The sequence below is a fragment of the Eutrigla gurnardus genome (genome assembly GCF_963514095.1).
Source record: "Eutrigla gurnardus genome assembly, chromosome: 4".
Classification (NCBI taxonomy): Eukaryota; Metazoa; Chordata; class Actinopteri; order Perciformes; family Triglidae; genus Eutrigla; species Eutrigla gurnardus.
The window spans coordinates 3,725,184-3,750,681 of NC_139918.1; the positions used below are offsets into that span (position 1 = coordinate 3,725,184).

At 43.7% G+C, this 25,498-nt stretch overlaps 1 long non-coding RNA gene across 1 annotated transcript in view; it reads left to right on the forward strand.

The window, feature by feature from the left end:
• LOC311012815 overlaps positions 1-25,498 on the forward strand; it is a 347,190-nt gene that overhangs the window by 214,692 nt on the left and 107,000 nt on the right. The gene's annotated exons all lie outside the window — the stretch shown is intronic.

Consider the following 25,498-nt stretch of genomic DNA (forward strand, 5'->3'; position numbering starts at 1 on the left):
TGTGATGTTGCATCAGCAATGTATGGAATTGGCAAGAAAAAAAAACTGCAGGGAATGCATGGGCAGCTTACCCAGAAGTCACCGACACCCTCAATGCGATCACCCAAGACCCAACCAGCCTCACACTGGAATCGATGCACATGCGAGTTCTCGAACGCTGGACTGTACTCATGTATAGTAAGAACTGTGGTGTCGAGTCAGTCAATGAAGCCCGGAAGCTTATTTTCACTCACGGCCTAAAGTCCCTGGATTCAATCCCCCTGACCCATCATGCCTTATTCATGCCCTGCATAATGCAGCTTTTGTCTGGAAGCAATCCCTCTCCAAAACTCCAGAAATTCCAGACCCCAGTGAGTGGGGTTGGGAATAGAATGACAGAACCAAGGTCTGGGTGCCGTATTGGACAGATCTGGAAGATGTCAGCAAGAGATGCTCACTCCTCCTCAACTGTGGCTGTGTGGTTGCCTGTAAGGGCAACTGTTAGTGCCACCGAGCTGGACTCGGCTGTACTACATTTTGCAAGTGTGAGGGAGGCTGTACTAATAATGATGAAGAGTGGAATTCAGGAAAGACCCCCAGAGGTGAGGGTCTAGAGGAAGGAAGAGGGTTCAAGGAAGACAGGGCAAAGGGGAGGGCCTCAGCCACAACACAAACCTTTAAATAAATATATAATATATAAAGTATGTATTGTTCATTGTGTTGTTTCACTAAAATTTGATATTGATCCATGGTGAAAAGCCGAATATAACTTCACTGTGGCTTAGTTCTGAAATTGTGATCTAAATCCTTAACAATGATCCTTTTGGTCACCACATGTGCTTTCTGACACAATAGTGCTAGTGACCTGTCCAAAAACCTGTTCAAAAAAGAAAAGCATACCTTGGACGTAAAACTATGGGTCCAGTGCCCTGAGTAATATTTAAATGCGACTTTTTCAGAGATATTGACAGTTTGGGATTTTTATGTAAACTGGCCACTAGGGGGCCAACCCAACTTGTATCCATGGAATTTTAAAAACCTTAGGCCCATACCTAACACCCTGCCAAAAATCCAAAAACTTTTCCAGAAGTGCACAATTTTCATGAATTCCCTCCTGACTATTGGCTGAGAGGTTACGTCTGTGGATGCAGTTAGAAATGGATTTGGAGAAGACGGTGGCTCTCGAAAAATCTAAACTGAAATTAAGAATATAAGAGGCTAATTTTAATTAAAGAGAGTAAATTGCAGGACAACTCAAGGGCAGGTCACTGCACACACATCCGACTCAAAGACAACAAAGATGGGAGACTCCTTTAGGAAACACGGACCTTCCTTTACCAAAGGAAAGGAGATAACGGTGACCCATAATTCCTTGCGACAGCAACATTTACATTAGGCTTGTTCAGGATGGTCTTGGCTTGACTTGACTTGACTTATCACACCGACAAGAGCTGTGTCTGAGGGGGCGGGCTCTAAAAGAGACCGTAGACAAACGCCGTCAAGTCAGACAACAAAGTCAACGTGACTATGGTGCTCAAGCGATAGAACACAGCAGCAAACCAAAGAGGATATGTTATATAAAGTGTGTGTGTGTGTGTGTGTACACACACACACACACACGCAAGGCAACATGTGGAAGGCATTCTTTTTTTCCAGTATATTTGTATTATCATTCTATGTTTGTATTAACCAGACCTCACATATAAATAGACCTACTCACAGCACAATGCACGGAACTTTAGATCAAGCCATGAGATCAAAGCGACCAAAATAAAAAGGCAAATCATTAAATCATTTCACCACAAGGTGGCCGCCGAGTGCGGACCTGAACACACATCATTGAACTTTTAACCAATAGAGAACCATTCCGCGTAGCGGAGGTGTGGACAAGCCGGTTGCAGCCGTCGTAGACCACGCTGCCAAGCACTGCAAGAAGCGGCTCTTAAAAACTGGTTCCCGCGATGTTTTGGGTCACGTGATATGGTCGCGACCCTGTGACGTCTTTGCAGTCGGCTGCAAAGTCGGACACAATTCTAGCCATCATGCATCGCTTTCAACCCACAATACATCACGTTAGGTAGCGCGCTGCAGGCGGCTACATCAAGTCGAATTCCCCTATTTTTAGTGACCCACAACTCGGCAGTTCATGAAAACAGATGATATGTCTTTTTACATATTTCAAAAATGACTTTCATGCAGACATATAGTAATTGGAATTATTTTAATAATTGTGAGGACAGTAATCATAATTTCATGTTACAAATAAGATTAAAAAAAAGTTAACTAAAATACAAAAATACAATGAAATGTATCGCCTAGTGTGAGTGAAATAGATCCAACCCCTTCTTCATAACTCCAACAGTTAATCACTTAATTTATCATATGAACTCTTGTGACTGGAAGCCTAGATTCCTTTTTTGGAAATGAAATCCTATTAGTGAGCTGTCCACATGTAAGATGAGAGAATCCTTTATTGTTCCACGCTGGGACATTTCCATGTTCCAGCAGTAAATGGGAGAGTTAGTTCAATAGCAAGAAGCATCTGTTAAACAAGCAATAAAGGCTGATAATAATTAACAGGTTGACACAGCAACATATAACTGAACGGTTAAATAGGCCTACACATTATTGCTCATAGTGAATATAGAGAATTGATATATTGTTACTGATATTCTATGTGTGGATGAACAGTGTTAGTGTGTTGGTTTATAGAACAGAGTTGAATGTAACCGCAGCAGGAAGGAGGAGCTGCTGGACCTGAACCAGCTGCTTACAGAACCACTAACATGGGGAGAAGTGGACCATGTGCTTATTGGAGTCCATCAGTTGTAATTTCTCCACCGCAGACCCACGTCAGTCATCAACTGTCACATTATAATGACGTAGCTTAGTTAAAGGGATAGTTCGGAATTTTGGACATAAGACCTATTTTCCAAGTCAGCCGGTGTGTTCGAGACGTCAGTAGATGTTTTCAAAAAATTTCATTCAGTTCTTCTAGTTGCCGAGTTTGCTTGTGCTATGGCTAGCGCAAGTCAATCGTTCTAGCTAGCATGGCATTAAAAACACTCATACCGACTCCACAGTGCTCCGAGGCAAATCAATTAAAACATTAGACTGTCGATGTACATATCTGTGTTGATAGAATTATATTTGAAACAAAACTAACCTCGCATCGCATGAATCATCCATTTTTTGAGGGACTAGTTTCTCAGCAGCAGCGGAATTTTACCTCGCTCCGTCGGACTCAAAACTCTAAGACGCGCTGCTCGGAATCCAGCCGGTAAATACACACCACCGATTTGTCGGCACTTATGCCCCCAAGGCTGTCTGAAAAGCCCTCGGAGCTCACTCAAACACCGGACAGCACACGGCCCCGGAAACCCACAATTACGCACGCGAACCCGAACCTCTGCTCCGTCCGGAGAACCGTAAACCCTTGGACGCGTTGCGGGGGATTCCCTCCTGGCACCACCAGTCTCCGTTTGTTTGGTCCCGGTTCTCAGCTCCAGCGGGGGCTATCTCGGTCTCCACAGACGCTCGTTCACGTTCTGCCCTTTGAGCATCCCTCTCGCGTAATTCTTCCTCTGTATATTCAGGCTCGTACAGGTACGGCTGGGTTTGGGTGGAAAAAAACCCCTCATCAGAGTCTTCAAAAGTTTCAGTTTATTCTCCAAAACTGGCCATTTCTGTGAGATTGAAGAAACTAGCACTGCCGGCTACTCTGCGTCTGTAGCAATGACAGCAGGTAAACCAACTATTATAGAACCGGTAACTTATAAGTGCTAGGTGATATCAGTCCGCTGCTGCCATAGTCTACTAGGAAGTATGACACGCTGCTGCTGCTGCTGAGACATAATTCCTTTAAAATGCAAGGTTGGTTTTATTTCAAACATTCTATCAACACAGATATGTACATCGATAGTCTGCCGTTACAATTGATTTGCCTCGGGTGCACTGTGGAGTCGGTATGAGTGTTTTTAATGCCATGCTAGCTAGAACGATTGACTTGCGCTAGCCATAGCACAAGCGAACTCGGCAACTAGAAGAACTGAATGAAATTTCTTGAAAACGTCTCCAGACGTCTCGAACACACCGGCTGACTTGGAAAATAGGTCTTGTGTCCAAAATTCCGAACTATCCCTTTAAAGGACAGTCAGATTCCTGACTGAGCTCCTGACTCATGATGTTTTCCCTCGAGGTCGAGGGAAAGACGTTAGGATGGCATTTCTGGACTGTTGACCGCAGCCCCAGTATCATTCTGTTTCATTATTATTCTAATTAAGAGTCATCCCTCCTCTTATTTGACTGCAAACTCACAGGGAAATGCCTTAATATACAGTAGAAGGTAAGAATTCTATACAGACTTCAAGCCGTCCGTCATATACAGAATATTAATGTTTGTACAGTACAGTTGATTCATACATTAGTAAATCAAATGCACTCTCTCCTCCATCAGCACACATGAAAACGTAACACCACAGCGTCTGCTGTGTGTGTGTGTGTGTGTGTGTGTGTGTGTGTGTGTGTGTGTGAGGGAGAGAGAGAGAACATGTACAGTAATGAACATGTGGAGCATTTTGCATGCAATCGTGACCAAACCATGCACGCTATTGTTGTTTTGTCAAAGTCAGTTAAGGTGGTGGACTTAGTGATAATGAGCAAGTGTGCGTGCGTATGTGTGTTCTCTGGTCAGTTCCTGCACAGATGGTGTGTCGTGCCCCGAGATGCATAATTTAATCCCTCAAACACATGGTGGTCTTAATCTGAGAGAGAGAGAGAGAAAGAGAGAGAGAAAGAGAGGAGAGAGAGCTTGTGTGTGTGTGTGTGTGTGTGTGTGTGTGTGTGTGCTCATCGACAATCTTGTTGTATTAAAGTATGCTCTTATGCTCTTTGCCTTTTTGTCTTACAGTATTTCATCTTGTGAGTCAGCAACAAAAAGTGAATGTAAAAATACTAAAAATATAATACATTATAGTAAAATAACTGAATAGTATAAGAGACATACTGATAATAGTAAGAATAGCCATGCATCAAAAATCTGAGTCAATTTATAGTTGTTTACAGATGACTGTGCTCCGATTGGTCAAGGTGACGACTTCCTGTTAGCATTCAGCCAGGCTTTTAGCATTATTTGTAAGACGCAACTTTATCTTTAGAAAACGTGTGTAAACAGCTGATACTGTCACAAACGCTGCTCAACGTGGTACGTGGTGACCAGAGGCCTTGGCCTTCTGTGCAATATCTGAGCTGTTCCTTGGACTGGGTCCTCAACCTCCTTTGGAGGTGTCTTCCATTTTGACCTCGGAACTTCCAGCCAGTCATACTTATGGTGCTCCATGTAGCCGTTGTTCTATGCTGGACTGTCTCTGCACAGCCTCAACTACTGACATTCCCTGTGTCTGTGTCACTTAACACAGGAACAGGGAAATGAGAAGTCTATCACCACCACTGACGCGCCAGAACAGAGAAGAGTCCGGACTTTGCTGAGCGGCATTTGTTTGATTTCAGTGATGGCGGTACCAGCCGGCCAGCTGAAGTAGAGGAGCGAAGTGCTTGCGTCAGGGCATGTGGTGACCAGTGTTTAAAGGTGGATGGGTGCCGTTCCATTGATGGCCTTGAAGGACAGTGCCATCGTCTTGAATCGGATGTGTGCTGCAACAGGGAGCCAGTGGAGGTCACGGCGGAGGGGGGTGAAGACAAGGCGTGCTGCAGCGTTCTGGATACGCTGTAATGGTTTAATCGCAGAGGCTGAGTGTCCAGCCACAAGAGAGTTGCAGTAGTCAAGGCGGGAGATGACCAGTGCTTGGACCAGGAGTTGCGTTGCATCCTTTGTGAGGAAGGTCCGAATCCTGCGGATATTGTAGAGGGCAAATCTGCAGGATCGGGCCACAGCAGTGATGTTGGGGGTGCAGGATAGTTGGTCATCGAGGATTACACCCAGGTTCCTCGCAGTTGACGACGGGAATACTGTGATGTCCTCGACAGTGACCGACAGGTCCATGCGAGGGCAGTCTTTCCCCAGGATGGAGAGGAGTTTGGTTTTATGCAGGTTCCTTCCATATTTCATGGAAGGAGGAAGATGCTGTTAAATGCTTAGTTTCTAGACATGAGTGGAAAGCAGAAAAACGTCTGCTAACTGTCACTGGAACAAACCTCTCCCAGGAGATATTATGACTGATGCTTTGATACTTCGCTAAACAAATAACACAAAGTCAAGTTTCTGTCAGTTTTTACGTGTTGCTCTTGCTTTTCCCTCCCTCCCTTTGCCTCTCTTTGCTTTCTGTGGGCGTGGCTACTATCTCTCCTCCCATACACATTCCAGGAGGTGTTTAAATGCTTGTTTCATACTTTAATTTAAAAAAAGAATTGAAACAATGGAGCTGTATTTGTATTCTTTAACTTTAGAAAGTGTTTTCCTACATTTTAAGTAGTACTCTTTTTGATTAATTATAGATTGAGCACAATCACATGTGTTACACTCAACAAAAATATAAACGCAACACTTTTGTTTTTGCTCCCATTTTTCATGAGATGGACTTAAAGATCTAAAATTCATTCCAGATACACAATATTACCATTTCTCTCAAACATTGTTCACAAATCTGTCTAAATGTGTGATAGTGAGCACTTCTGCTTTGCTGAGATAATCCATCCCACCTCACAGGTGTGCCACATCAAGATGCTGATCTGACATCATGATTAGTGCACAGGTGTGCCTTAGACTGTCCACAATAAAAGGCCACCTTGAAATGTGCATTTTTTTGCTTTATTGGGGGTCTGGGGACTCAGAACCAGTCAGTATCTGGTGTGACCACCATTTGCCTCATGCAGTGCAACACATCTTCTTCGCATAGAGTTTATCAGATTGTAAATTGTGGCCTGTAGAATGTTGGTCCACTCCTCTTCAATGGCTGTGCGAAGTTGCTGGATATTAGTGGGAACTGGTACACGCTGTCGTATACGCCGGTCAAGCACATCCCAAACATGCTCAATGGGTGACATGTCCGGTGAGTATGCTGGCCATGCAAGAACTGGGACATTTTCAGCTTCCAAGAATTGTGTACAGATCCTTGCAACATGGGGCCGTGCATTATCTTGCTGAAACATGAGGTATTGTTCATGGATGTATGGCACAACAATGGGCCTCAGGATCTCATCACGGTATCTCTGTGCATTCAAAATGCCATCAATAAAATGCACCTGTGTTCTTCGTCCATAACAGATGCCTGCCCATACCATAACCCCACCACCACCATGGGCCACTCCATCCACAACATTGACATCAGCAAAGCGCTCACCCACACGACGCCACACACGCTGTCTGCCATCTGCCCTGAACAATGTAAACCGAGATTCATCCGTGAAGAGAACACCTCTCCAACGTGCCAGACGCCATCGAATGTGAGCATTTGCCCACTCAAGTCTGTTACGGCGACGAGCTGGAGTCAGGTCAAGACCCCGATGAGGACGACGAGCATGCAGTTGAGCTTCCCTGAGACGGTTTCTGACAGTTTGTGCAGAAATTGTTTGGTTATGCAAACCAATTGTTTCAGCAGCTGTCTGAGTGGCTGGTCTCAGACGATCTTGGAGGTGAACCTGCTGGATGTGGAGGTCCTGGGCTGGTGTGGTTACACGTGGTCTGCGGTTGTGAGGCCGGTTGGATGTACTGCCATATTCTCTGAAACGCCTTTGGAGACGGCTTATGGTGGAGAAATGAACATTCAATGCACGAGCAACAGATCTGGTTGACATTCCTGCTGTCAGCATGCCAATTGCACGCTCCCTCAATGCTTGTGGCATCTGTGGCATTTTGCTGTGAGACAAAACTGCACATTTCAGGGTGGCCTTTTATTGTGGACAGTCTAAGGTACACCTGTGCACTAATCATGATGTCAGATCAGCATCTTGATGTGGCATACCTGTGAGGTGGGATGGATTATCTCAGCAAAGCAGAAGTGCTCACTATCACACATTTAGACAGATTTGTGAACAATGTTTGAGAGAAATGGTAATGTGTATCTGGAATTAATTTTAGATTTTTAAGTCCATCTCATGAAAAATGGGAGCAAAAACAAAAGTGTTGCGTTTATATTTTTGTTGAGTGTATGTACAATTTTCATTTCAAGTTCAGAACATTTTCTAAAAAAAATGATAAAACAATTATGTTTACTGAAAAAAAATGATGACTGCTTAAATATCCTTAGGCAATCTGTTTGGACGAACATTGAGTATTTTCAACTTGTTTGGGTTTTTCAGCGAGAGAGCCACAGTGTTGTATGTTCAGTCAGCATTTTACTGCTATCAAACTCCAGTCATCAGTCTCAGCCCCTTCTTTTCTCTAAGCATGTTGCTCTTTCCACTGTGGTTGCCTGACAGTTTTTTAACGCATGAGGAGGCCAAAAAGGCTGCAGAGGAAACGTTTTTCCCAAGAGACCTGATGTCCTTGGATGCAGATGGCTTCCTGCCAAGGGCAGATGATGTTCTTTTTTACATAAATTCATATTTCTGCAGGCACTGAATTCTTGTCATGCTTTGCATTATTTTGTAATTTCCCTCCAGTTTGTTTTGCATGAGTGATTCAAAAGATTACATTCACAAGCGCTTACCTGTACTTTTTTCTAAACTCTTAACACAGACTCACACCTACAAAACACAATTGGCCAAATGGATGATTTCCTTTAAAAAACACATTTTGTTAAATATATACTAACTCTTCATTTCAAAATAGCACACATCTTTCTCTGCACACACTAACTTGACCAAAACACTGGAAATCTGACTCAAAATGAAATTATTCTGTCAAAGAATAACACTTGGTTTCACTGAACAAGGTACATGCAGTCAATCAAAGTACACCAGGTTTCAAAATACTGGCTATTGTTGACATTACAAAAACTGCATAGACTTTTATGTTTCAGTTTTACAGGTATTTGCATGCAAAACATGCAATCCACCGTTTTTACACTACATTTCTTGGTTGGGAACTGTATGTCGACATGTAATGTTCACATTCAAAAGTATTCCAGTAAAAAGCAAATCAGTTTTTTTCCTTTACTGTTTACTACAGGAGGTACAGTAGAAATACCGTTTACAGTATGATAGAACAGAATTTTTTTTACAGTATTGCTTACAGTGAACAAAATATCCATGAAACACACAAGAGCATTCTGAACAAAAAAACAACAGCAAAAAGCCCAGATAAAAAGGGGGGAACTAAAAGAAGCACAAAATTACTGTTTCTAATCTCTGCGATCTTCAGGGTTAGGCCACATGTTTTCATCAACATCGCATTTGATATTATCCAAGACGATGCACCTGGGATAAAACCGCTTGGTATGTCGGATCCATCCTTGGCAATCATCAACTGTGATATCCCTGCAGCCAGCATCCGTGGCTTCAAGGAGGGACATCTGGTCATGTGGCTGATAGTCATAAACCTTACACCTCCATGCAGAAAAGAACTCCTCTATGGGGTTGAGGAAAGTCTCTGTCACCCTTCCTTTCAAGCTCAACATCGTAGTGATCTATCGCCCACCCGGTCCTCTCGGTGACTTTTTAGATGAGATGGATGCCCTCCTGAGCTGCTCCCTTGATGATGGCACACCACTCGTCGTCCTTGGTGACTTCAACATCCACCCGGGAAAGCTGCACTCATCTGAATTCATTGACTTCTTCTCCACATTTGACCTCACACTCTCCCCCTCTCCACCAACTCACCGGGCCGGGAACCAACTTGACCTTGTCTTCACAAGATCCTGTGGCATCTCTTCACTCTCTGTTACCCCGCTCAACCTGAAATCCCTCACTCCCTCCGCTCTCTCCTCAACTGTTATCTCCTCGCTACCATCCTCAGAACAGTTCTCCTTAATGCCTACTGAGGAAGCCTCCTCCATCCTGATGTCCTCACTCTCCTCTTCTTTGGACACTCTCTGTCCCCGCATCTCACGACCTGCGCGATCATCTCCCCACCCTCCCTGGCTGTCTGAACCTCTGTGAACCAACAGATCATTGTTGCGAGCGTCAGAGAGGAAATTGAAGAAATCGGGCCAGCACGAGGACCTTGCTCACTACCACCACCTCCTCTCTGACTTCACCTCAACTGTTTCGGCAGCTAAATCTGCCTTCTACCTGGCAAAGATCAACTCTTTTGCCTCCAACCCCAGGAAACTCTTCTCCATGTTCTCCTCCCTCCTCCCCCCCCTCCTCCCTTACTGCAGATGACTTTGCAACTTACTTTACCAAGAAAGTAAATGACATCAGATCCTCATTCACGCCTATACCCTCCCAGAAAACATCTCCCCCAACTCTCAACTCTGATGGCCTTACCAGCTTTAAGCCCCCTCACCTCTGAAGACGTTCACGCACTTGTTACATCTAACCGTGCCACCACCTGCTCCCTCAACCCGATTCCCTCCTCTCTTCTCCAAGACATCTCACACGACATCTTGCCATTCCTCACCACCCTGATCAACTGCTCCCTCACCTCAGGTGTCATTCCAGCGGCTTTTAAGGCTGCTACAGTGAAGCCCCTCCTTAAAAAATCCACCCTAGACGCTGCCGACATCCAAAGCTACAGACCTGTATCTCTTCTTTCATTCCTCTCTAAAACCTTGGAACGTGCCGCCTACAACCAACTGTCATCCTATCTCTCGCAGAACAACCTCCTTGACCCTAATCAATCAGGATTCAGGACTGCTCACTCCACTGAGACGGCCCTCCTCACAGTGACCAAGTCCCTGAGAGACGCCAGAGCCTCATCCCACTCCTCCGTTCTCATTCTCCTTGACCTATCTGCTGCATTCGACACAGTCAACCACCAAATCCTCCTCTCCACTCTGGCTGAACTTGGCATAACTGACTCTGCTCTCACCTGGTTTTCATCATACCTGACAAATCGCACCTTTCAGGTCACATGGAATGGCTCTATGAACCCTGTTCTCTGGACACGGGTGTCCCTCAAGGCTCAGTATTAGGACCGCTTCTGTTCTCACTCTACACCAGATCACTAGGTTCTGTTATTACATCGCATGGATTCTCCTACCGTTGTTACGCAGATGACACCCCGCTGTTCCTCTCTTTTCCCCCAACCTCTGACACTCACATTGCAACTCACATCTCGGACTGTCTGGCTGACATCTCTGTCTGGACAACTGCACATCACCTCAAGCTTAACCTGAATAAAACGGAACTACTCTTCATCCCAGGGAAAGACTGCCCTCGCATGGACCTGTCGGTCACTGTCGAGGGCATCACAGTATTGCCTTCCTCAACTGCATGGAACCTGGGTGTAATCCTCGATGACCAACTATCCTGTACCCATGGCTGGGCACCGAGATCTGAGGTGAGGAAGAAGCTACCTTTGGGGGCCGCGCACACCGAGAGGAAACGGTCCATGACTGCAGGGGGCACCGCCACAGGGACCACCCCAGCCCAAGCAGACAGGAGGCTCCACACCACGGTGTAGAGCTCTCTAGCCACCCGGGCCAAGGCCGTCCACAGGACAGCACCCCCATTGGTGGACCAGAAACACTGCAAAACCGAGGGGCTAAAACTGTAAAATATGAGAAAAGGTATAGAAGATAAAATCTGAGGGAATAAAAACAGTAAAATGCATAAAATAGACCCAATAAATTAAACAATAAAAAATAAAACAATAAAATAAAACAATAAAACAGGATAAGCTGAAATAAATAATATAAAAATGAAAAATAATAAAAAATGTAAGAAGCATACAAGGAATTAGAAAACAAGTCAGTTAAAAGCCTGATTAAAAAGGTGGGCCTTGAGCCTCTTTTTAAAAAACATCAACATTCTCTGCGGCCTTGAGGTTCTCCGGCAGGCTGTTCCACAATCGGGGGCCATAATAACTGAATGCCGCCTCCCCGTGTGTTTTTACCTGTGGTATGGTTAAAAGGCCAGCACTGGAGGACCTCAGGTTCCGTGAGGGTTGATATGGTAAAAGTGTAGCAGATAAAAAAAAAGGCCCAAGACCATTAAGACATTTAAAAACGAGCAAAAGAACCTTAAAATCGATCCTGAAGCGCACAGGGAGCCAATGCAGCGATTTTAAAACTGGTGTAATGTGCTCCCGCCCTCTGGTCCTCGTCAGCATGCGTGCGGCTGAGTTTTGTAGTAATTGTAAATTGTATAAGTTCTTTTTGGGAGGACCAGAGAGCAGGGCATTACAATAATCTAAATGACTGGCTATGTTCTTAAGATGGGGATAACCTATCTTTGTTATGTTTTTGATGAGTGGAATAAAAGTGAGCTCAGAGTGAAAAATCACGCCCAGATTTTTTTTTTTACAGATTTTGAGGGTCTAAAATCCTGCAACTTTGGTAAAAGTTTCTCTCTCTGGCCTTCAGGACCAATGACTAAAACCTCTGTTTTATCCTGATTGAGCTGCAGGAAGTTTGCTGCCATCCATGACTTGATGTCTACAATGCAGTTAAAAAGGGCATCAATTGGCCCTGTGTCATCAGGAGACACGGCGATGTACAGTTGCATATCGTCAGCATAACTATGAAAGCTGATGCCATGCCTCCTGATGACGTCCCCAAGGGGAAGCATGTAAAGATTAAAAAGAGTTGGACCTAAAATTAACCCTTAGGGAACGCCACACTTCATCTTATGGGTTTCTGAGGAACATGTATCCATACTTACAAAGAAACTTCCATCAGTAAGGTAGGACGTGAACCAGTTAAAAACAGTACCAGAGAGGCCGACCAGGTTCCTCAGCCTATTTAATCAAATGTGATAGTCTACTGTATTGAAGGCGGCGGTTAGATCCAGTAGTACCAAGACTGTGAGTTTATGATTATCTAAATTATACCTGATGTCATTTAAAATCTTTAAGCGTGCAGTTTCTGTACTGTGGTTCCTTTCAAAACCAGACTGATAGGTTTCTAAAATATGTTTTGAGTATAAGAACTCATTTACTTGATTAAAAACAAGTTTTTCTAAAAAAAATTCTAAAATGTTAGGGGAGGTAGGTGGGGGTGAAAGTGAGTGTGAGTGAGGTGCAGTGAGTCAGGCAGGAGGTGGTTGTGGTGCAGGACCGGACAATCAGGTCAATGTTGACAGATAAAAGCCTTGACCCCTCCTGGTTTGGGTGTAGGCTGTCTTGTTTAAAAAGGTGGGGTCTGTTTAAAAAAGCCATAACATAGTCCGCAAATGGGATACTTTTTCCCAGGCAGTAGCCCTTCAGCCACAGCTGCAGATGGCGGAGGCCACTGGTGGTGATGTCACCAAAGCGTGGCGGTGGAAGCGGGCCGGAAACAATCAGCCGCTTTCCCGTGTCCAGCAGGCGGTCCACCATGGACCTGAAGTCCTGCTTGAGGACCTCAGACTGGTGGTTTTTCAAGTCGTTGATACCAGCCTCCGGGACCAGCTGGAGGCCGAGCTGTGCTGTGCACACAGCTGGAGGGCTGAGGACTCAACCTCCTTGACACGGGCTCCAGGGCGGCAGAAGGTCTGGCAGCCGCGCACTCTCACATGCCTGACCATTAAGGTCCCGACAACCAGCACGGAGGGAATGCGCTGCTCCACAGGCAGCCTGGAGGCGCGCCAGCCCACGGTTGCTCCTAACGGAGACAGAGAGGAGAGGTCAGGCTGGACCAGCGGACCCCGGCTCCTGGGCAGGCGGGAGCCACGACCAGCTGCATGGACTGATTCCGGAGGCAAGCTGGAACATGCACCCACGGGAGGCAAATCCTGCAGGCTTAGGATGTCATACCTGTTATCCAGTGGTAGATTCGGCGGCGGAGGAGGGAGACACACACACAAAGTTCTATCTAAACACACACACACAAAGTTCTATCTAAACGCACATACACACAAAGTTGTATCTAAACACACGCACACACACACACAAAGTTCTATCTAAATGCACATACACACAAAGTTCTATCTAAACACACACACACACACACAATGTTATATTTAAAGGCGCCATATGTAAGAATGTGGCCAAAAACGGTACGACACTCAAATTCAAAACACTGCGGCGAGTCGTATCCGCCTCCCCCTCCTCCCCCTCCACCCCCTCCCCTCCAGACTCGAGGTTGCCAGAGCTGCGTATCCGCCTTCAGCAAGCTGGACGGCGGTCGGGGGAGAGACGCACACAATGATTAAGTGGATAAACAGTCCGTGTACATTGCGGCCATCCGACTTTCGTTTTGAAGTCAACAATCGCAAAACGGATAACGAGTCGTTTCCCGTTTTTTACTTCAAAATAAAAGAACGAAAAACGGAAAAATGACTCGTATCCCGTTATTCGTTTTAAAAACGGAAAACGACTCGTTAACTGATATTAGATATTGTGTTTATGAATGGGATTCGGGGATGAAATAACAGTGCCATTTTTCATTCCAGATTTTGCCAGATTTTTACCCGGAAGGCGCTGTGTTATGCCGCGAAATTACCTGAAAGCCTACTTTGAGACATTTAGGGGGAGCTCTGAAACACTGCTCTGTCAGCGTCTGATGCTCGCGTTTTGAAGTTAACCCACTGTTTTAAACACGCACCAAAAGCGTTATGACGCGGACACAAAAGCGGAGCCTCCGCAATCCGTGTATCATTCGTTTTTCAAAATAAAACCAAAAATAAAAAAACGACTCTTATTCTCAGTATTTGTTTCCAAAACCAAAATGAAAAAAACGGATAACGACTCGTTTTTTCGATTTCGGATTTTGTGGTCACATGAAAAATGTAAAAATTGGATAATGGTCGTTATCCGTTTTCGACCAGACCGTTGCTATCAGGTTGCTATGGACTCCTCTCCGCCCAGAGACCGGCCCTACTCTGCCCCTGATTGGCTAATACCTGCTGTCGGTCAAGGCTGGGGAAGACACAGAGCAGACAGCAAAATAAACCAACGTGGCTCAAGATGACTGAAATGGACGTTTACATCCTCTTCTACGGAAATAAGAGGTTCACGCTAAAGTCAGAAGACATGACCACGGGAAAAATAAGTGTCATTTTCCAGGTATGTATTGTAGATATAATGATACTTAAAATGTATGATGATACCTGAACGATGTATGTTTAAGAATCATGTAATGTGTTTGATATTAACCTATCCTATCACCCTCAGAAGGCGGCAGAGCAATAGAAGGTAACAATCAGTAAAGGAGGTTGCATGAGTCACTCCTTGTTGAGCATGAACTCAGCTGAACAGAATGTACACCCTTCATGAACTTATACACTCTTCATGAACTTACACACCCTCCATGAACTTACTTAACCACAATAGAGGAACAAAAACAGCAGACGTTTGCACAAACATGTATTCAGTATCATAAGGTAGGGAGAAACCAGTCTGAGCCAGATAGACAATAGAGTAAGACGCTCAATGCATGACAGTAGCGCACGAACGTAATGAACAGGAACACAACAAGCAGAGTTTCACCAAATAAGGAGTCAGTTAGCATAAGAAGCGCATAAGTGTTTTCTTCACAGGACCGGAAGAGTAAGCCAACAAGCAGATGGTGCCCCAATGTCACAGGGACAGAAGAGGGACTATCCATCCATCCATTGTCTACCGCTTATCCTGTATTCAGGGTCACGGGGGGGCTGGAGCCGATACCAGCTCAGAAGGGGAACTTCCATACCAAAAATTCACATTTGCACGTGTAAGCATGACACATAGCCCTGCCTCTGTAACAGTATATATTCTGGAGCAGATAGAATAGACGCCAGAACTTCTTGCCTCTGGTATAGAGCAGATAGATTTTACAAAAATAAGCCGTCCTCCGAGCTGGACGGAGAACATTGATCTCTATGCGCAGCCAGCAGCCGGGCGAGTGTGCAGGGACCGTCTGCAAATTGCGATACAAGAGCAAGACGCTGCAAACAAAAATCAATAACTCCACTGTTATACAGTGCAGAGACTCCAAAATCACCACACACATCAAGGGGTCTCCTTATGATCATACTACAACAGCTGTTTTGTCAAAATTATCATTTGGACTATGGAGACATATATTTTTCCGAAACGATGCTGAAGTTAGCCTCCGATTCGCCAGCTTCCGATTCGGAAGTTAAGGGGAAAGTTAAGGGGAAATTAACGTAACGTGCAATGCGACTGTTTGTACACTGATTGTCTGTTTTTTGTGACACTTCTTGATGTAAAAACATTTTAGACATTTTAGGTAAGACATTAGCTTTGCCTGACACCCGCTATTGTATTTGTGAAACGTTTATTTTATTTGTGAAAATGCTAAAGGGGAGATTTCACCATTTTTGTTTGATACCTACAGACCTCATTAGACCTGGTCCAGATCAAAAACCACTGTACCCAGACACTGTACCCAGAGTTTTTCTTTTGATCTACAGGTCCTGTAGATAAGCCAATGTTCTCAACCTGCTGCAGAAGCCTTATCGGGTGTAAGGCATGTATTATGGAGTGGAACAAAGGATGCAGTTACTGCCCAAAGTGTTATGCTGTGGATTTGGAGGGCAGCATCCATGAAGTGGCTGGATTCTCTGAGGCACTGGCAGCACTCGAGAAGTTATTCCTGCCATAATTTCTGTCTGTTATAGTGGCAACAAATGTTTGTTTATATAGTTTAATATCAAGTTTTTATACGGTTTTATACAGTATTGAGTATTGAGGTCTTATGAGATTTTGCACTTGGTATGATACAAATACCAGTTCTTCAGGGAATTGTTTGTTATAATGTAATAGTGTCTAATTTTAAAGCTTAAAAAGCACTTTTTTTTCAGTAAGTACAGGTTTTATGAGATTTTGCACTTGGTATGATACAAATACCAGTTCTTCAGGGAATTGTTTGTTATAATGTAATAGTGTCTAATGTTAAAGCTTAAAAAGCACTTTTTTTCAGTAAGTACAGGTTTTATGAGATTTTGCACTTGGTATGATACAAATACCAGTTCTTCAGGGAATTGTTTGTTATAATGTAATAGTGTCTAATGTTAAAGCTTAAAAAGCACTTTTTTTCAGTAAGTACAGGTTTTATGAGATTGTTGTGCTTGTATTTGGACATTAAATAATATGCAGTGTTCTGAACAAACTTCTTATTTATTCATCTCCATTTACTATTTACATTTATCTTGCATGTTTTTCAGTAACATTTAACAGTTAGAACAGTGCCGCCTGAAACATGCTATAGTCATGGTTAACCGCTGTTCCAAAAATAAGAGACATGTCTGGGAACCTCTCTCCAAACAGCTGCTCAGCACGACATCGGTCTTATATGTAATCAATAGGACAACATTCACCCTTGAAGAAGTTGTCTGCACATAAGGTAGCCTGTTGACATTATGTCTGTGTTGAGACAGCTTTTCTTGCATGTACAGGGTCAAATAAAACTCCATGCCATGATCCACTCTGATCTGGTCCCACATTCCATTGTTGGCAACTGCTTTCCTGTAATAGAAAAATGTGTAAATTATATGGATATATATATATGTTGATATGATAGATTCAGTTCAGTTCTGTTTAGGACTAGGTGATACAATCCCTTGTTTAGTTATTTATTTCACATTCAAATGCACGAAGTAAACACAGTACAATAACCCTATGTAGTGCTTATTATACTTTATTTCAAACCTTGACTGTACTTGCCTGTAAACTTCCTCATAAATAATAAGGTTGTTCTTCACTGGCATTGTGGATTCAGCAACAATTTTGCTGCTGAAACCATCAATGGCCAAGACATGTGTCACTCCAAACATTCCCAGCTTCTCATTTTGGTCTAGGTGGAGTTTGTGGCCCATGTATTCCGCGTGGTTAAAAAAGCATGAAAGGGGATTAATTCCAATATACTAAATGCAAATCGGAATTATTAGTCTTGGATATGTCATTGATGAGTAACACACACACACACACACACGCAAACACACACACACACACACCTGTGCCTTTACACAACAAACACAACGACTTGCCAACTTGGGAACTCAGATCTTCCGACACCACATGAATGCAGCATTAAACTGCGCTACTTTTTGGCGATCATGTTTCTTCGCACTTCAAGTGTTAACAAAATAAAACTATTTTCATAAAATAATGACTATGAAAATCATATATGTTTGTCAATGTTAAAAATGTGAACACTTACCTCTTCTATTGATGATAGGATTGCCGTTTCCAAGTCTGCGTCTGACACAAGTCTTTTTGGCCTGAGTTGGTGTTGAGCCCAGAATCTTCTCACTGACATTTCCGAGCATCTCTGAACACCTAACTGCTGCAGCGCGGTGGAAATCTCGGCATGCGTTTTGCCATCCACAAAAAGCTGTCCGATAATGTCACAATGATCCTCCAGTCCAGCCATGATACTAGCCACGTTGGTTTATTTTTCTGTCTGCTCTGTGTCTTCCCCAGCCTCGACCGACAGCAGGTATTAGCCAATCAGGGGCAGAGTAGGGCCGGTCTCTGGGCGGAGAGGAGCCCATAGCAACCTGATAGCAACGGTCTGGTCGAAAACGGATAACCATTATCCAATTTTTACATTTTTCATGTGAGCACAAAATCGGAAATCGAAAAAACGAGTTGTTATCCAATTTTTTTCATTTTGGTTTTGGAAACAAATACTGAGAATAAGAGTCGTTTTTTCGTTTTTTTATTTTTGGTTTTATTTTGAAAAACGAATGAACGAATGATACACGGATTCTCTGCCTCTTCGCCGCCGCCACTCAGCTATTAATCCTCGGTGACTGCGGGGGTCTGTACTCTGACCGACCGGGAGCCGCTCCGTGAGTCGGTGTCCAGCTCACAACAACAGCTAACAACAGCGATTAATTAACATAGTGTAGAGTTATGATTAGCGTAATGCGTAAGTCTTTCCTGCTTCCTAGTGTTGCGCAGCCAGGTTTTCAACCTGCGCAAGGCTGGGAAAGAGCTTGGATGCCGCGGGGAGGCTGATGGGGGGCAGATGGGAGGGCCGCACCCCCCGCACCCCTAGTTCCGATGTCTATGCTGCTAACGTTTGTTTCTATGATCGAAATGAATAACGTTGTTACTCGACAGTTCAAAGTATTTGAAATGTCCATCCCTGTCAAGCTATGATGCTAACTTAGTTAGCCAAGCTCAACTTACCTGTCTAGGAGAAGAGTAACCAATTCTGCATCAGATTTCAAATTCCTCTCAGCTTTCAACTGTCTCCACCGTTCATTGCCTCCCCTATATAGACCCTCGCTTTGCCTCGGTTTTTATCTTGACGTTTTTGTGAATCATAACGAGCTATTTTGGGTTTCGTTGCCTCCGCCATTGTAGCTCAGTCGAAACTGGCAACCCGTGGTTGCTAGGCAGTTGAGACTCTACTGACTGCAATGATTTGTAGACGCCAGTGGGTGACGCCACGTGCCAAAACATGTTTTCAAAACATAAACATGATTTGCGGTCCGCAAAAGATTTTTTTTAAATGCGAATATTTTGGCTGTACTGTTGTTGTTGCAGTCGTTTGGGGTTTGATTTGCCATGCGCATTGCTGTTCCACAACACTACATGGCTGTATGGTTTCAAGCTGACACAATCAAATAGAAAAAAAACACCAACTCATGTTGAAGACAATGTTCCTTATTTGGCATGTCTGATTGTAACCCGATATACTCTTCACTTGTATGTTGTGTTATGAAACATTGAAATGGTGCTGCTACATTCATCAGGTGTCTCTGCAAATACAGACTGATGTCATCTTCACAATGCTGCGAATACGGATTACATTATGGATTTTGTGCAAAGTATCTTTCTGGTGTTATCTAACTAACTAATTTATCTATTTCTCTCTGTAACTTGATATCTATTGATATTTTCCATCTACACTGATTCTCTACAAAATACACATCTAATGCAACACTACTAACTCTCAATGCAACTACACTCTTAGGAATAAAAGTGCTAAGAAGAACCATATAAGGTTCTTCGGCTTGTCCTCATAGGAGAACCCTTTTTGGCTCCAGGTAGAACCTTTTATAAAGGTTCCACCTGGAACCCTTTTGAAAGGTTCTACCGAGAACCCCACATAAAGGGTTATACCCAGAACTGTGTGTGTAAGGTTCCACCCAGAACCCCCCATGAGAGGTTCTACAAAGAACCCATACTGGGGGTTCCACCAAGAACCCTTTCATTTTTCAAGGGTTTCATCTAGAACCCAAACAGTGAGTTCCACCCAGAACCCCTCATTAGAGGTTCTACAAAGAACCCACGCGGGAGTTCCACTAAGAACCCTTTCATATTTCAAGGGTTTCATCTAGAACCTGCACAGGGAGTTCCACTAAGAACCCTTTCATTTTTCAAGGGTTTTATCTCGAACCCACAAAGGGAGTTCCACTAAGAACCCTTTCGTATTTCAAGGGTTTCATCTAGAACCCACACAAAGAGTTCCACTAAGAACCCTTTCATAATTCAAGGGTTTAATCTAGAATCCACACAGGGAATTCCACTAAGAACCCTTTCGTTTTTCAAGGGTTTCATCTAGAACCTACAAAAGGAGTTCCAGAACCCTTTCAAAGGTTTTCACAAATAACTGTCTTGTCCTCTGAGGGTTCTATAAAGAACCATATTGTATTCTACAGATCAGTTTAGTTCATATTATATTGTGGTCATTTATCATGTTGACATTGTACAAACATTCAAAACATTTGAATGAGAAAAACATTTATTTAAACATAGTCCAACAGAACAGGCTGTGTAGGTCCCAGGGGAGAACAGGTCAAAAGTCAGCATAGGTCCAGTGGAATCTAATTTGGACCTAAATTGGAATTTAAATAATGTTAAAATACCTTTCAGTGTTATGTAACAAGTACTCAAAATGTTACGTATTGTAACAATAATGGAAATCTCAGCAAAACCCTCTTTTTCAAGCCAATGGCACACTTCGGCTTTTGTCCAAGCTGTGTAAGTCATTTCTACAAGAAAACAAACAAACAAGCAAACGAACAAAACATAACAAGAAGCAAATGCTTAGTCCACCTTTCACCATAAAAGTCCTCAGCTAGGGTCGAGCATGCTGAAATAAGATATTATATTTAGCTCACCTTGATTCTCTGAAGTTCTGTTCTCTCTCTCTTCTGTTCTTCTTTGTTCTGTTCAGTTCACAATAATCACTATTGGTATGTTACACCTGGTTTGTAGAGGGGGAAGACTAGACCATATGGTGCAATCCATGGGGCAACCAGCTCTTAACTCACACATGACAGCCACCATGGGGCCAGCTCCCAGGCCCAACACACCAAACCTCGCCCTTTCCCCTGGGAGAACAAGGTTCAGTTCCCGGCATCAACAAACCCTGATGTAGTAGCCCCAAAGTCAGTGTTACAATATGATTTTTTCATCAGTTAAGGCTTGGCCTCTGACATCAAAGACCTTTCTTTATCACTGAACTTTTGTGCAGCTTCACAACTTGACTAAGCCAGTCAGCAGGGTACAGCAGCCATGGGATGAGGCTGATCATGGAAAAGTATGAGGAGGAGACAAATACATGCGTAAAATTGTCTGTAAAATAAGTGTTTAATATTTTTCAAATTGTCTGTCACTAATCCACACATCACCTCAGTAGGCATTAACATGGTCACTCTGCATCAACCAGGCCTTGAACTCACAACTTCAAACTGTATCTCTAGATCACGTGCCTTGTAACAAACTTTCAAAAGCCTTTGTCCAGTGAGTAGTATAGCTCACTTAGATGCCCCAGAAAGAGGGGTAATAGCCTTGCTGTAGGGACCCAGGGTTCAATTCCCTTGGCTGCTTCTTTGCCGTGTGTCAATTTCCTCCTGAAGAAGGGAGTAGTGTAACTAAACTTTAAAAAATAAACACAATTATAGCTGCTGCGCAGCAATGGGTCTGGTCCAGACTATTTTTTGTTGCAATTCTGAGCAACAAACAGGAGAATAGGAAGGCAAGACAGTTGACATTGTAATGTTGCACATTTTGCACCAGTTGAGGCTGAAATCCACAATTTCTGGAACCAAAGACCATTGTCTGTCGCACTGAGCTAATTGGCAAGTGGCAACTCAAATGTGGCTTCACAAATTGACTAAGCCATTCACTGGCAGATTTGAAACCACTGTAAAAATCTGTTTTTTAGGTAAAATTCTGATATGTTTTTGTCAAACATCATCTACCATGACTCTAAAATTTTGTACATTGGTTTCACAAAGACTACAAGGTATTTTTCATGTATTACCAGTATCACCCTTGCTGGGGCTTGAACCCACATCCTCTGGCACTAAAAACCAGCTCCTAGCCAACTAAGCTTATTGTCTGGGAGTGCAGTCAGCAAGGTATGATATCTGTCAACATGGGAATTGAACCTGTGACCTAAAAGCAGAAGTCACATATTGTACAGACAGAGCTAAACAGACACATGATCAGCTCTGTGTCTGACCACTGACATGAAGGAGCTGTCAACCTGGCTGTGTGAGTGAGTGTGGCGAGTCAGAGGAGTCCCTGATCTACACATTCAGCTGGATAGCTCAGTGGGTAATGGTACAGACTTTAGATTTGGAGAGTGGGGGTTAAAATCCCAGTCACAGCTAATCTTTGCCTGGGTCAACAAGATTGGCTGATGAAGGTCTTGCTTTCTTATAATTAATCGTTGTGAAAATAAATTGGTAACAGAACATTTCAGTTTCAGGACTGCCATTATTTGTATGTCTGATCAGAATGTGTAAGGTGATAGACTAGTATGGTGGACTTAAGACTGGGTGGCAGGTGTTCAAATCCCAAGATGGGCAATTATGTTGCAGTTTGATCAACGGGATCTGGAGAAGAAGAAAAAAACAAATGAACAAAAAAATGGATATGAAAAGTATTTGTATCAGTAGTCACAAGGAATTGTATTTTGCACCATTATTGGTAAGTGTTATCAGGAAGTATGTCCCTGGTGACACAGGATCCATGCTTCCAACAATCCCTGAAGAACTCTTTCTTCCAAAAACGGTTCTCTGGATCAAAATAGTTCTTACTGGAACCCTTAGCGTTACCAAGAACCCTTTTAAAACCTTTTATTCAGGAAAGGGGTTTTAAAGGGTTCTCTCGATCAAAATGGTTCTTACTGGAACCATTAGTGTGACCCTTGAAAAACCCTTTCTTCGGGAAAGGGTTTTTCAGAAGCAAATGGTTCCAGGTAGAACCTCAGCCCTTGTAAAAGAACCCTATTGGAACCCTTATTTCTAAGAGTGTAACAGCATCAGAACCAACTGACTAAAACTCACATGAACAACACTAAATAGGGAAATATCCTCGATCCCGCCAAGCGAGTCACATGACAACCCGAACCAATCAGGTGATTCATATGACGTTGGAAGCACTTGACTGCTTCAACATCTTTCACACATTGAGGAGATTTAAACATCACAGTCAACATTTATACCCAGACACGTTGACATGCATCATACAGCTGTCTTCGTCAGCTGGTCTGGACACGAAGACAGGTCCTTGGGAACACACAACATTCAGCAGGCCTCCTGCAAGAGTTGTACCAAGTTCAACTGATGCAGGAATTAGAAATAATGGGGAGTCACGTGATCAGCTGGACAAGATGGCGGCCTAGGCTTTCAGCTCCCGGCCCAGCATCGCCAAATTGTTGATTTTTTCGGAGCTATAGGTTTCCATACCAGCCTATTTTGTGGTCTAAAGATAGATAACAACGATGTCTACAAAAACCAAAAGCAACCGTCAAGATATTGACACCATTGTCGAGTCCGTATTGCAGAAGCAGCGTGACTATCTTGAACCGCTCCTCTCCGAGATTCAACAGGTGGGGAAAGACAACGACAAGAAGCTAAGTGCTATCCAGGCTGAGCTGGCCACGCTGGCGGCCGGCCTTGGTACCATTAGATCCGACGTAAATACACTGAAAACCACCGTCGTAAGCAACTCCGGTTCATTGAACAGTCACGACCAGGCTCTTCGGGCTATGGAGCTCAAGCTAGCCGACATGGAGGACAGGAACAGAAGGTGTAATATCTGCATCACTGGACATGAAGAGGGACTCGAGGGGTCCAATTAGGGGTGGGAATTGATACGTTTTTATCAATATCAATGCCATTGTCGATGCTGCCTATCGATCCAATTCCTTATCAATTCTCTTACCGATTCCTGAGTAGTTCAATAAATACTTATATACACTATAATAGGGGATTTTAGCCCATAAATTAAAAATAAATAAAAAACGCACCTTGAATTTTTACACATTTTATTAAAAAAGCACCACAAACCATTGTGTGTGTGTGTGTCTCCCATTTGGGCAAACACGGCCAAGCGTAAATCAGGCTTTCCGATTGGCTGTAAAAGCCGCTGCGGGAGCAAATACAAGTGTCCGATGCATAAACGTAACTCTATATGTCACTAGCAAGATGGCGGATGAGAAGTTGATCGATATACATAAACATAAGGGGGAAATGCGCCACGGAGACGAGGAGACATCTAGTTACATCTTTACAACTATACGCATTAGTTTTGTTGTCAGAAATAAATCGCTCACATGGGCAAGCAGGGTACCGTTGTTTAGCCCCCTTTCTCTAGTTTAAGAGGAAAAAAACGCATGTTTCTAGCGCAAACCATTACGGAGTTATGACGCTCTAAACACAACATGATCTTTTGTTGCGTATAGCCTACGCTACAATGGGTCTATGCCTCCACTGATTACACATGGCAGCATTTTCATCGAGTTTGGTGAAATGTAGCCAGACTTTCGATCGCTTCCTCCTCTCCATGATGCTGCCTCGTTGTTTGTAGGTTGTCAGCGCGCGCAGGGTCGTCGCAGTACTGTACTGCGACGCAAAATTTCAATAAACCGGAAAACGTGGTGTGGAATCGTTAAGTAGAATCAATAACCGCACCCTGATTTTCAACGTGCTTCGCTACTCGACCCGCCAGGCCATTCTGCGTGCTGCCAGGAAAGACCCTCTCTCCATCGAAGGCCGGAGGATTCGCTTTTCTCCAGATTTCAGCAACTTCACCGTCAAACGATGCCAAGGTTTTCACCAGGCTATGGATGCAGCTCGAGCTAAAGATCTGGACTTCTTTTTACTTTATCCGGCCACTCTGAAAATTAAAGACGGTGCTCAGTACAAAGCCTTCACCTCACCCAAAGAAGCGGAGGATTTTCTGGCGGCTGTAACGGCTCCATGCCCGCGGCGCGGGATGACGGCACTTCCTCACCCTGACCTCAGATTCACATCGGCCATTCCTGCGGTGTAACTCTATCCTTGTTTGACGCCTAAGGGGACCGACTCCCTGTCGAATTGGTAGACTTGGTACGTGTGGGCTGTTGCTTTGTTTTCCTAACACTACTTCACAGGACAGACATCCTGCTGTCACCGGACACTGAGGACTGACATTAAGTCACTGCTTTACTAGCCACCTGATGCTCTTCAGTTGGTAAGCTGCCAATGAGCCTGATATAACTATGTTTATGGGTTAATATTTTGTTTTATTATGGAAGTAGGCCTAATCTGAGTTCACAAATAACCCAAGTTTTGCACTATGCTCAGTCAAATTTGTATTTTGTGGGCACAGTGGTACCTAATGTTATTCTGTAGGCTATATGGA